Source organism: Ursus maritimus, unplaced genomic scaffold (genome assembly GCF_017311325.1).
Source record: "Ursus maritimus isolate PB19 unplaced genomic scaffold, ASM1731132v1 scaffold_3, whole genome shotgun sequence".
Taxonomy (NCBI): domain Eukaryota; kingdom Metazoa; phylum Chordata; class Mammalia; order Carnivora; family Ursidae; genus Ursus; species Ursus maritimus.
The window spans coordinates 102,861,882-102,876,123 of NW_024425563.1; the positions used below are offsets into that span (position 1 = coordinate 102,861,882).

At 38.3% G+C, this 14,242-nt stretch overlaps 1 protein-coding gene and 1 non-coding gene across 3 annotated transcripts in view; both read left to right on the forward strand.

The window, feature by feature from the left end:
• Positions 1–14,242, forward strand: part of LANCL2 (LanC like 2) — a 51,275-nt gene that overhangs the window by 16,339 nt on the left and 20,694 nt on the right. The gene's annotated exons all lie outside the window — the stretch shown is intronic.
• LOC121105977 lies at positions 8,610–8,712 on the forward strand. The gene has a single exon (XR_005838709.1). It is a non-coding gene; the product is annotated as a U6 spliceosomal RNA (small nuclear RNA).

A 14,242-nucleotide genomic window follows, 5' to 3' on the forward strand; every position in this document is an offset into this window, starting at 1 on the left:
AGGTATGTTCCATCTATCCCTACTTTGTTGAGGGTTTTTATCCAGAATGGATGCTATATTTTGTCAAATGCTTCTTCTGCATCTACTGACAGGATCAGATGGTTCTCATCCTTTTATTAATGAGGTGTATCATGTTGATTGATTTGTGAATATTGAACCACCTCTGCAGCCCAGGAATAAATCCCCCTTGATCATGGAGAATAATTCTTTTAATGTACTGTTGGATTTGATTTGCTAGTATCTTGTCAAGAATTTTTGTGTCCATGTTCATCAAGAATATTGGTCTATAATTCTCCTTTTTAGTGGAGTCTTTGTCTGGTTTTGGGATTGAGGTAGTGCTGGCTTCATAGAACGAGTTTTGGACTTTTCATTTCTGTTTTTGGAACAGTTTAAATATTAATTCATATGTAAATGTTTGGTAGACTTCCCCTGGGAATCCTTCTGTCCCAAGACTTTTGTGTGTTGGGAGATTTTTGATGACTGGTTCAACTTCTTTGCTCGTTATTGTTCTGTTCAAATTTTCTGTTTCTTCCTGTTTCAGATTTGGTAGTTAGTAGATTTCTAGCACTCTGTCCATTTCTTCCAGGTTGCCCAGTTTGTTGGCATATAATTTTTCATAGTATTCTCTTATAATTGTATTTCTGTGTTGCTGGTTATGATCTCTCCTCCTTCATTCATGATTTTATGTATTTGAGTCCTTTCTCTTTTTTGATAATCTGGCTAGGGATTTATCAATTTTATTAATTCTCTTGAAGAACCAGCTCTTAGTTTTGTTAAATTGTTCTACTGATTTTTTTTTTGTTTCTATATCGTTTATTTCTGCACTCATATTTATTATTTACCTTCTTTTGCTGGCTTTAGGCTTTATTGGCTGTTTCTTTTCTAGCACCATTAAGTGTAAGGTTGGGTTGTTTATTGAGACTTCTTGTTTCTTGAGGTATGCCTGTATTGCAATACACTTCGCTCTTAGGACTGTCTTTGCTGCATCCCAAAGGTTTTTGAATGTTGTCTTTTCATTTTCATTGCTTCCATGTATTTTTTTTAAATTTCTTCTTTAATATCCTGGTTAAGCCATTCATTCTTTACTAGGATGTTCTTTAACCTCCATGTATTTGTGGTCTTTCCAAATTTTTTCTTGTTGACTTCTAGTTTCATAGCATTGTGGTCTGAAAATTTACATAGTATGAACTCAATCTTTTTGTACCTGTTGAGGGTTGATTTGTGACATGGTATGTGATCTATTCTGGAGAATGTTCCATGTACACTCAAAAAAAATGTGTGTTCTGCTGCTTTATGATGAAATGTTCTGAAAATATATGTTAAGTTCATCTGATCCACCATGTTATTCAAAGCCATGGTTTCCTTGTTGATTTTCTGCTTAGATGATCTGTCCATTGCTGTAAGTAGGGTGTTAAAAGTCCCCTAATTTTATTGTGTTGTTATCAATGAGTTTCTTTATGTTTATTATTAATTGTTTTACATATTTGGGTGTTCCAGGTTGGGGGCATAAATATTTATAATTGTTAGATATTCTTGGTGGATATAGATCCCTTCATTATGATGCAATGCCCTTCTTCATCTCTTGTTACAGTTTTTATTTTAAAGTCGGTTTTGTCTAAGTATGGCTACTCCCAGCTTTCTTTTGATGTCCATTAGCATGGTAGATGGTTCTTAATTTCTACCTGCAGGTGTCTTTAGATCTAAAATGAGTTTCTTGTAGGCAGCTTATAGATGGATCTTGGTTGTTGTTTTTTTTTATCCATTCTCATACCTCATGTCTTTTGACTGGAGCATTTAGTCCATTTACATTCAAAATGATATTGAAAGATGAATTTCATGCCATTTTGTTATCTATGGAGTTGGTGTTTCTGGTGATGTTCTCTGGTCCTTTCCGGTCTTTTTTGCTTTTGGTCTTCCCCACCCCACCTCACCCCCAAAGATTCCCCTGTAATACTTCTTGCAGGGCTGATTTAGTGATCACAAACTCCTTTAGTTTTAGTTTGTCTGGGAAAGTCTTTATCTCTCCTATTCCGGTTGACAGTCTTGCTGGATAAAGAATTCTTGGCTACGTATTTTCTCCTTTCAGCACATTGTGTATTTTCTTCCACTTCTTTCTGGCCTGCCAGGTTTCAGTGGACATATCTGCTGTGAACCTGATGTGTCTCCCCTTTTAGGTTAAGGACTTTTTCCCCCTTGCTGCTTTCAGGATTCCTCCCTGTTTGTGTATTTTGTGAATTTGACTATGAAATGCCATGGCGATGGCCAGCTTCTGTTGAATTTCATGGGTGTTTTCTGTGCTTCTTGGATTTTGATGTCTGTGTCCTCCCCCAGATTAGGGAAGTTTTCAGCTATCATTTGTTCGAATAAACCTTCTGCCCTATTTTCTCTCTCTTCATCTTCTAGGACTCCTGTGATACAAATGTTATTACATTTTTGTAAGTTGCTGAGTTCCCTAAGTCTACCTTCATGGTCCATTACCTTTCTTTCCCTCTTTTTTTCAGCTTCATTTTTTTCCTAATTTTATCTTCTGTATCACTAATTTGCTCCTCTGCTTCATCCATCCTCATTTTTATGACCTCCATTTGGGATTGTGTCTTGGTTATAGCATTTTTAATTTTGGCCTGACTAGATTTTAGCTTTTTTTATCTATGCAGTGATTGTCTAGTGTCTTCTATGCTTTTTTTCAAGCCCAGCTAGTATCCTGATAACTGTTGTTTTAAATTCTAGTTCAGACATGTTATATCTGTATCAATTAAATCTTCGTCCATGAGTTGTACTACTTTTCTTTTGGGGTGAATTTCTCCATCTTGTCATTTTGGTCCAGAAAAGAAGAAAGAAAGAAAAAAAACCATAAAAGATAAAAATATAGAAAACAAAACAGAAATAAAAACAAGATCCTCAGTGTGTTTTGGTATGCTTGCTAAAAAAGTCTAGATCCCAACATAAAATAAATAAAATGAAATAAAAATAAACATATATAAATAAAATTAATATTAAAAAACAAAGAAGGAATTGAAAAATAAGAAAATAATTGTAAAATAATAATAAAATAAAGAAAATAAAAGTAAAAAGGCGTTTAGATCCTTTTTGTGCCTAGAGCTCAAGCTTTGCAGCACTCTATGATCAGGAAGCTTCGTGGATGTTGTTCGCTGGTCTTCTGGAGGAGAGGACTGCTGTGCCAATTCTCAGGCTGACTTGTTTCAGTGGAAATGCACCTCCAGGGCACAGGGGTGCAGGGCTTGCTGTAAGCAGCTCCAGCCTCCACTAAGTGGTGCTGTTTTCCTCCCTGAAGGCTTTCAGCACGTATGGGTAGGATGAATGTGGCAGTGTCCCACTTTCTAGCCTTGGAGGTGAAAGTTCACACCCACACTCTTCAGTGAGCCCTCACAAAAGAATAGTCAATCACTCTTGTGTCCCCTGTTTCCGTCAGAACCCTGCATTCACCTTGTCTATGTCAGGTTTTTTATCTTAGGTGCACAGCTGAGTTTCAAAACTCCAAATTTTATGGACTTCTCCAGTGCGGACCCACACTCTTCCATCCGGGGAGGGTTATCACCATGCTTTTGCCATTTGCTGCGCCATCCCAGGAAAGTGGTCACACAACCACCCAGCCTTTCTCAGTTGATGTCCAAACAAAGCAGAAGGCCGGCACCAACACTCTCTGTTCTCAGCTGGCTTCCTCGCTCCACTGCCTGGGAACAGTGCAGCACTTGGGCACCACCCACTCTTGCAACCCAGGGGGCCTTCAGACCATGGTGTCACACCTGGTATTCTGCCCCACTTCACCACCTGAGCACCTTTAAGCCTGGCACGTTCCCCACTGTAGCAGACTTCTACAAGGTCAGAGTTTGCTTACAGTACTTTGTGTTAGCTTCTGTAAGTAGGCTTCCTCCCTGCCACTGTATCCATAGCTGTACCTCTCCTGGTTCAGCTCCCCGCACCTCCTAACTTCCAAAAGATGGTCGCTTTTCTACTTGTAGACTTGCAGTTTTGTTCTCTCAGACTTCCGACTGATTTCTTGGGTGTTCAGAATGATTTGATAAATATCTAGTTGTGTTCAAGGGACAACACAAGCTTAGGGTCCCCCTACTCCTTTGCCATCTTAACTCCTCCCCTGTAGTGTCCTTCTATGTCTCTTGTTACAGTCTTTGGTTTAAAATCTAGTTTGTCTGATACAAATATTGCTAACTCTGGCTTTCTTTTGTCATCTGTTTGCATGATAAATATTTCTCCATCTGCTCACTTTCAATGTGCACATGACTTTAGGTCTAAAGTGAGTCTTTTCAGAGGTGCCTGGGTGGCTCAGGCATTAAGCGTCTGCCTTTGGCTCAGGGCGTGATCCCAGCGTTATGGGATCGAGCCCCACATCAGGCTCCTCCTCTGGGAGCCTGCTTCTTCCTCTCCCACTCCCCCTGCTTGTGTTCCCTCTCTCGTTGGTGCGCTCTCTCTCTGTCAAATAAATAAAATCTTTTAAAAAAATTAAAAAAATAAAGTTGAGTCTTTTCAATTATCATATGGTTTCACTCGTGTGGAATATAAAAAATAGCGCAGAGGACCACAGGGGAAGGGAGGGAAAACTGAACGGGAAGAATCAGAGAGGGAGACAAGCCATTATAGACTCTGGACTCTGGGAAACAAACTGAGGGTCGCTGGAGGGAGGTGGGTGGGGGGATGCAGTAACTGGGTGATGGGTATTAAGGAGGGCACATGATGTGATGAGCACTGGGTGTTATATGCAACTAATGAATTATTGAACACTACATCAAAAATCAATGATGTACTATATGTTGGATAATTGAATTTAAATTAAAGTGAGTCTTTTGTAGGCGGCACATGATGAGTCTTGTTTTTTTATGCATTCTGTTACTCTATGACTGTGGATTGGAGCATTTAGTCCATTTACAAATATTCAGAATAATTATTGATAGATATGTATTTAGTACCATTTTATTTCTTGTTTTGTCATTCTTCCTAGAGATTTTTTTTCTGATGTTTTCTTGTCTTTTTCAATTTTGGTCTCTCCTTTTCACTCAAAGAGTCCCCTTTAATGTTTCTTGCAGGGCTGGTTTAGTGGTCATGAACTCCTTTAGTTTTTGTTTGGAAACAACAAGTTTAGTTTTGTTTGTCTGGAAAATTCTGTATCTCTCCTTCTAGTGAATGATAGCTTTGCTTGTAGAGTATTCCTGGCTACATATTTTTCCCAATCAGTATGTGGAATATATCATTCCACTCCCATCTGGCTTGCCATGTTTCTGTTGAAAAAAATCTCCTGCTAGCTTTATGGGTTTTCCCTTGTAAGTTAAAGACTTTTTTTTGTCTTGCTGCTTTTAAGATTTTTGTCTTATCACTGTATTTAATTACAGTATGTCTTGGTATTGGTCTTCTTTTGTTGATTTTGTTGAGGGTTCTCTGTGCCTCCTGTATCTGGCTTTCTGTTTTCTACCCCAATTTAGGAACATTTTCAGCTATTATTTCTTCAAATAAGTTTTTTTCCCTCTTTTCTCTCTCTTCTTTCTCTGGGACTCCTATAATAAAGATATTACTATATTTGATGAAGTTACTGAGTTCCCTAAATCTATTCTCATGTTACGTTATTCTCCTTTTTCTCTTTCATTTGGCTTCATTTCTTTCCATTACTTTGTCTTCTAGGTCATTAGTTTGTTCCTCTATTTCTTCCAGCATGCTGTTTATTTCATTAATTGTGTTTCTAATCTCTTTTATTGCACTCTTCATCTCTGATTGATTCTTTTTTAACTTTTATCTCTGTGGTAAGTATCTCACTGATGTCTTCTGTGCTTTGCGCCAAGCCCAGTGAGTATCCGTATGATCATTGCTTTAAATTCTCCATCAGACCTGTTACTTGTATCTGTTTCCCTTAGATCTCTGGCCATGGCCTTATCTTGTTCATTTGTGACAAATTCTTCTGTCCTCGTGTTTTATCTAAATCTCTGCCTTCTGTGTGTCAGAAAAGCCAGTTATGTCTCATGCTCCTGAATGGAATGGCCTTATGAAAAGTGTTCATGTAGTGCCCAAGGCCTGGCACTTCAGGGAGTGTCTGTGGTGTGCTGCATCCACTCTATTGTCATTTTTATCTTCTCTGTCCTTCAGGTCAGTTGTTTGCAGAGGCTGTCCTTGCCTGCTGTGGACAGTGTTTGGGGCCTGGCCTGAATGAGGCAAGTGTTAACTAGGAGACTGTCACCACCTCCACTGGAACTGAGGCCCTGCAAAACTCCCTGTTTGGGAGACATGGTGTGGGCATGAGTTTGTGGTGGTCTTTGGAGGAAGGGCCCTCTGCACTGAGACTGAAGGAAGTGTGACTGGAAGGGCAGTCTCACCAGAGTGCAGGGGTGTGGGGCTTCTTCGTGCAAAAAGTTAGGCAACCAGTGTTTGCACTGCATTGCTTTCAGCAAGTGACTCTCTTTATGCTTTGGGTCAGGAGAGAGAAATGGCGCCAGCCAGCTCCTTTGTTCCTGGCGAGGCATCTCCTTGAATGCAGCTTTTCAGGGACATGTTCCAAGAAGAGCAAATAATCTCTGCACTGTTTGCCCCAGACACTCTTCAAATCACTGTTTCCACATGTCTCACCCTCAGGTTGTTTGCTTGCCTTCCTTCCAGGGTTTGCATAGTGCCCTCTGGGCTCTATTGCAGCCAAGTCTACTGAGCTTTAAAAGAACAGGTTTTAAGCCCCACTGGTTGCAAAAACTCACGAAATTTAGCCCCTCTCCTTTTCCAAGTCAGTGGCTTTGGGGAAATGTTCTTGTGCGTCCCCCTGTGTGCTCCTCTCTCTTGCCCTTCTCCACCACCTCTGCTCCCTCCCTCTCACAGTACTCATGATCCGTTTCTCCCCTAAACCATGTCTCTGCACTTCCTACCTCTTCGGTGTGGCCTCTTTTCTTCCTTTAAGTTTGGAGTTTGTTATTTCAGTCTTATGGTTGATTTCTGTATTTTTCAGATGAGGCAAGTCTAGGGTCTTCCAACTCCACTGCCATCTTTGAAACCCTAGGAGAGATGGAAATTCTAAGAAAGGATAAAACAGAAATGCTTAGAAATCAAATGTACTATAACAGAAATGAGGAAAGCCTTTGATAGGTTTATTATAGATGAGACACAGTTAAGGAAAGAATTAGTGACCTTGAAAATGACATAGAAACTTCCAAAACGGAAAATGAAATTGAAAAAAAGTCTAAAAAACACCCAATAGAGAATATTCAAGTACTGTGGGACAATGACAAAAGGCATAACATATATGAAATGGGAATATCAGAAGGAGAAGGAACAGAGAAAAAAACAAGAGCAATATTTAAAGCAATAGTGACTGAGAATTTCTACAAATGAACATCAGACACCAAGCCATAAATCCAGGAAGCTCAGAGAGCACCAAATAGGATAGATGCCCCCTCCCCCAAAATAAACCTCCACAAGTAGACCAAAAACAAAAAACCTCACATAGGCATATTATACTCAAACTTCATAAAATCATAAATAAAGAAATAATCTTGAAAGACCAAAGGAAAAGAAAATGTCCTACTTACAGCAGAGCAAAAATAAGAATTACACCAGACTTTTTTTCAGCAACTATATAAGCAAGATGAGGGTGGAGTGAAGTATTTAAAGTACTGAGAGGAAAGAATCAGTGTCCTAGAATTCTGTAACCTGCTCAATTAACCTTAAAACGTTAGTGAGAAATAAAAACCTCAAACAAAAATTAAGGGAATTTGTTGCCAGTAGACCTACCTGCAAGAAATGTTGAAACAAGTTACTTTGAGAAGGAAAATGATATAGATTAGAAAGTTGAATCTACATAAAGAAAAGAACAACGTCAGAGAATGAATAAGTGAATGTGGAATAATAATTTTTATCTTTTTATTCTTAATTGCTCTAATGGGTCAAAATATATGTTCAAAAGAACATTTGTATAAAATATTTGTTCCAAATAGTAACATTGTATTCAATCATGTATGTTTATATGATATTTATATGTGCTTAAATGTGTGTAATATATATAAGTAAACTGAATGACATCAAGATAAGAGGGACGAGAGGGAGGAATTAGGAATAGTTTGTTATTGTAAGGTGCTGGCTCTATTCTTGAAATGATACAGTGTGATCTGAGAGTGGAGTGGGGTTAAATAAGGAAAATCACATCGTCATATCAATAAATGCAGAAAAACATTTGACAAAACCTACCACCTATTCTTGATAGAAAATCTCTGGAAACTTAGGAATAGTTCTATTTAGTGAAGAACACCCACAAAGAGCCTAAAACTACCATCGTCTTTAATGGTAAGACACTCGAAGCTTTCCTGCTAAGGTCAGCAACAAGACAAGAATGTTCTCTCTCACAACAGCTTTCAACATTGCACCAGAAGTTCTAACTAATGCAAGAAGACTGTAAAAGGAAATAAAAAGATATATAAACTGGGAAGGAAGAAATAAAACTGTCTTTGCAGATGACGTGGTCATTCTATGTAGAAAATCAGAAATAACAAAAAAATCAATAAGCAGTTATTGTAAGTTTACAGGATATGAGGTTAATATACAAAAGTGAGTCACTTTCCCATGTAACAGCAATGAGGAAGTGGAATTTGAAATTAAAAACAATACCATTTGTGCTCATTTCGGCAGCACATGTACTAAAGTTGGAATAATACAGAGAAGATTAGTATGGCCCCCGCGCAAGGATGACACACAAATTCATGATGCGGTCCTTTAAAAAAACACAATACCGTTCATATTAGCACTCCCCCCAAGCAAAATAGTTAGGTATAAATTTACAAAATATGTACAAAGTCTGTGTGAGGTAAACTGCAAAATGCACAATATACCTGAAAGGCCCTCACCAGAAAAGATAATACAGATGTGAAGTAGGTACACGAAAAGATGTTCGACATCCTATGTTACTAGGAACTGACAAATGCAAGACCAGTACCAATTCCTGATGATTGTGGCATGCCAGAGCTTTCACTTACTGCTGGTGTATATTTGTATTCTGTTTCTTTTATTCTTAAAAATTTTGAAATAAACAGAAGATTATGCAGTGAGACTGAATGGGGACTTTAAAGGGTAACATAAAGTTGCTATCTGGCCCTTTACCAAAAAAAGGGTGGGGGGAACGGACAACCCTGTAGTCAAGGATCATAGCCGAGACATGATTGAGGGAATGCAGGCATACACTTATAGTGACATTGATTACTTTTAATTATATGGTAAAGATCCAAACAGAAGTTTGCAGACAGGAGAAGAAGGCACAGAAACATAAATGAGGTGGAGAAACCATTGAAACAGGAAATTTTAGAAGCCACGTTCCTTTTCACTGTGTATAAATTTATTTCACAATGTAAATGAAGTGGATAATTCTCTCTGAATACATAATCTACCAAACCTCACCCCTGAAGAGATGTAACATCTAAATAGACAAACTTCCAAATAAAAATGAGAATGTTGTTCAAGATCTACCCCCAAAATTTCACTGGGAAATTTTACCAAACCTTGAAAGAACAGGAAATCCCAAGGAGAATGGCATCAGCAAGATGGTGGAACAGGAGTTTTCTACCCTCTTTCTCCCAAAGAACACTGATTTTGGCAATCACACACAGATGCGAGTACCTTTGTGGGACCCAGGAGTTGCAGAGAAGTTCAGCACACCATTGGGAGGACAAAAAAAAATTGAGACTGGGAACACTGAAGAGAGTAAGCAGAACAGTTTCACTTTTCCTATGTCACCCCATCGCCAAGGTGGCACAGCTCAGTGCCGAAAGATGAACTCAGCCTGCAGTTTCTCCTTCAGGGGAAAGTGAGAGCATTTGAGTGAGTTTCCTACTTCCCCAGCTATGAAGGACACTGTCAAAAACACCCACTTCTTTCTCACTCGTTCAGAATACAGGGGTGATCTACATGACGGCGGGGCAGGGAGAGACTGGGAGCATAATAGGCAGTGTTCAGAACTCAACAAGGAACACAGGTCTTACTAACCACACACTCCATTAGGAAGCCTGGCCACAAGCTGCTGGGGATACTTAGCCTGTGAATCCCCCCATCTGAACCACGGGCATCTCCGACATTTCATTCTCCTTACGCACATGGTGCTCCACCCTGTAACTGCAGAGTCCAAGTCTTTGTGGACAGTTAGAATAAGTGGAAAGCCAGCTCAGCCCTGTAGAAGTGAAAGAGAGCCTATGAACTTGAGCATTTAGCACTGCTGTAGGGAAAGCAGACAGGAGACTCGTAGCATGTAGCCTGGCTTTGTGGAATTAGGAGAAGGCATACAATCATAAGAATTCACTCCTAAGAGGAAACAAGAATTTTGGAGTAGCATATTCATAGAGAAGGTATGATAGAGCCTCAGAATCCCTAGCAGGCATTTTTCCTCCCAGAGGCAGTCAATAAAGACTGTGGGGGAGGTGACTAGTTCTTCAAATGCTAAGACAACAATGTTAGACCTAAAGGAACACGAAAAATCAAAGAAACAATACCAGCAAAGGAATAAAATAATTTTCTAGTAATTAATGGAGATCTGCAATTTGCTTGAGAAAAAATTCAAATTAGTTGTTTTGAAGAACCTCATTGAGCTTCCAGAAAACACAGGACACCTCAACGATATCAGGAAAACAATATATAAAACAAGAAGTTTAACAGAGAGATAGAAATCATAAAAACAAAAAAAGAACCAAAGAGGAATTGAGGAGCTGAATATTACAATGAATGAAATGAAAAAATGAAGTAGAAAGCATCAGCAGTAGAATGAAACAGAACAAAAGACTCTCTGAACTTGAAGACACATAATTTATAATTATAAATCAGAGGGAAAAAAAAGGGAAGAAAGCCTGTGTGAGTTATGGGAAGTGAAACAATGCGTGCATTAGAGGAGTCACAGAAGGACAAAGAGGGAGAAAAGGACAGAAAGCTTATTAAAGAAATAATGTAGTTTTCCAAATCTGGGGAGAGAAACAAACATCAAAGTTCCTGAAGTCTGTAATTCCCCATACATATTCAACCCAAAGAGTACTTCACTGAGACACATTATAATAAAATGTCTAAAATCAAAGACACAGATAATTAACAGCCAGAATATGAATAAGGTGGCATGTGCAAGTCCTTACATATCAGTAAGTACTTTAAATTTAAATGAATTAAATTATCAACCAAAAGAAATAGAGTGATCAAATGGCTAAAAACAAGACCTAACTATACAAGAGACTCATGTCAGCTTTAATAGACTGCTGACAAAGAAAGAGCTGAAAGTGAAGAGATGGAAAAAATAACATTTGATGCAAATGAAAACCAAAATAGAGCAGGGGTGGATATACTTATGACAGAAAAAATACACTTCAACTTCAAAAACTTTAACAAGAGACAAAGACGGTTTTTATGTAATGATAAAGGAGTTAGTTCATCAAGAGGAAATAACAAATATATACATGTACCCAGAGCAGAAAAAGAAATAAAAGTTATCCAAATCAGAAAGAAAAAGTGAAATTGAAACCGTAAAGATCCTGCCAAAAAATTGTTAAAACTGATGAACAAATTCAGTACAAAATTAATACACAGAAATCAGTTGTGTTTCTGTAGACTAACAGTAAACTATTGGAGAAAGAAACCAAGAAAACAATTCCATTTATAATAGCATCGAAGAAAAATCCTTAGGAATAAATTTAATCAAGGGGTGAAAGACCTATATGGTGAAAATTATAAGACATTGATGAAAGAATTGCAGAAGATGCAGATAAATGGAAGAATACCCCATTGTTGTGGATTGGAAGCATTAATGTTGAAATATTTGTGCTGCCCAAAGAGAGCTACAGATAATATAATCTCTATTAAATTTTATGGTGTTTTTCACAGAAATTGAAAAAAAAATCCTAAAATTTGTACGGAACTACAAAACAACCAGAATAGCAGTAGCAGTCTCGAGAAAGAACAAAGCCGGAGGCATCACACTTCTGATTTCAGAATATATTGCAGAGGTATAGTAATCAAAACAATACGGTACTGGCATGAAAACAGACGCATAGCTGAATGGGACAGAATAGAGAGCCCAGAAATAAACCCAGCATAAATGGTTAATAATCCTTGACAAAGGCAACAAGAACACAGAGTGGAGAAAGATCATCTCTTCAATAAATCATATTGGGAAAACTGGAGAGTCATATGCAAAAGAATGAAACTGGACCCCTATCTTATACCACTCTCAAAAATTAACTCAAAAAGGATTAGAGACTTTAAATGTAACGCCCGAAATCATGAAACTCCTAGGAGAATACATGGGGGTAAATCTCCTTGACACGGGTCTTGGCAATGATTATTTGTATGTGATACCAAAAGCTTAGGCAACAAACGGAAAAATAAACAAGGGGACTACATCAAACTAAAAAGTTCTGCACAGCAAGGGAAGCAATTAATAAAAAAGGTAGCCCACAGAATGGGAGAAAATATTTGCAAACCATATTTATGCTAAAGCGTCAGTATCCAAAATATCTAAGAAATGTATACAACTCAATAGTAAAAATGATAATAATAATCAATTTAAAAACTGGGCCAAGAACCTGAGTTGATATTTTCCAAAGAAGCATGCAAATGGCTGACATATACATGGGAAAGTGTTCAACATCATTATCAAGAAATGCAAATCAAGACTGTAATGAGATATCACCTCACACCTGTTAAGATGGCTTTCATTAAAAATAGATGAGGGGTGACTGGGTGGTTCGGTCGGTTGAGTGTCTGCCTTCGGCTCAGGTCATGATCCTGGGGTCCTGGGATCAAGTCCCGCGTTGGGCTCCCTGCTCAGCTGGGGGGGACTGCTTCTCCCTCTCCCTCCCCCTGCTTGTGCTCTCTCGTGCTCTGTCTCACTGTCTCAAAAAATAAAAAAAAAAAGAAGAGATGACAAATGTTGGCAAGGATGTAGAGAAAGGAGAACCCTAATATACTTTTGCTGGGAATGTAAATGTAAAAAATTAAAAATAGAACTAGCAGATGATCCAGCAGTTCTACTTCTGGGTATTTTTCCAAAGGGAGAAAACTTAACTCAAAAAGATAAATGCACCCCTATGTTCATTGCATTATTCACAATAGCCAAAATATGGAAACAACCTTCGTATCCACCAGTGGTGAATGGATAAAGAACCTGTGGTATTTTTATCTATTTCTATCTATATTTACATGTACACGTACAACTCTATCTATACCTACATCTCTGTGGGATGTAATGATACATTAGTCAGCCATGAGAAAGAACAAAATCCTGTCACTGGTGACAACGTGCATGGTCCTGAAGGACATTATGCTAAGTGAAATAAACCAGAAAGAACCATGATCTCACATATATATGAATTCTTAAAAAAAAAAAAAATTGAACTCATAGAAATAGAGTTGAATGGTGATTCCCAGAGGTTGTGGGGTGGGAAAAATGGGAGAGATGGTGGTCAAAGAGTACAGACCTTCAGTTACAAGGTGCACCAGTTCTTTAGATCTAATGTACAGCATTGTGACTGTAGTTCATAATGCTGCAGTGTGCACTTGTAGTCTGCTCAGAGAGTAGATCTGACGTGTTCTCACCACACACATTAAATAAATGGTATGTGAGGTAATGGATTTGTTAACCTGATTGTGGTCTTATTTTCACAATGCATAAGTATATCAAAGCACTCCGTTGTACATTTACATATACAATTTTATTTGTCACTTATACCGTAGTAAAACTAGAGGAAAACAAACAATAAACTAATTAAAAGAGACAGTTTCTTTCAAAGAACAGGATATCCCGGTGCTACTCTTTGTGGGACTACATCAAAATCAAAAGCTTCTACACGGCAAAGGAAACAGTCAACAAAACCAAAACACAATGTACTGAATGGGAGATATTTGCAAACGACTTATCTGGTAAAGGGATAATATCCAAAATATGTCAAGAAATTACACAAGTCAGGGCGCCTGGGTGGCTCAGTTGGTTAAGCGTCTACCTTCAGCTCGGGTCATGATTCCAGGGTCCTGGGATCGAGCCCCACATCAGGCTCCCTGCTCACCCTCTGCTGCTCCCCCTGCTCGTGTTCTCTGTCAAATAAGTAAATGAAATCTTAAAAAAGAAAAAGAATTTACACAACTCAACACCAGATGAACAAATTATCCAATTAAAAATGGGCAGAAGATATGAACAGACATTTCTCCAAAGAAGACATCCAGATAGCCCACAGACACATGAAAAAATGTTCAACATCACTGGGCATCAGGGAAATACAAATCAAAA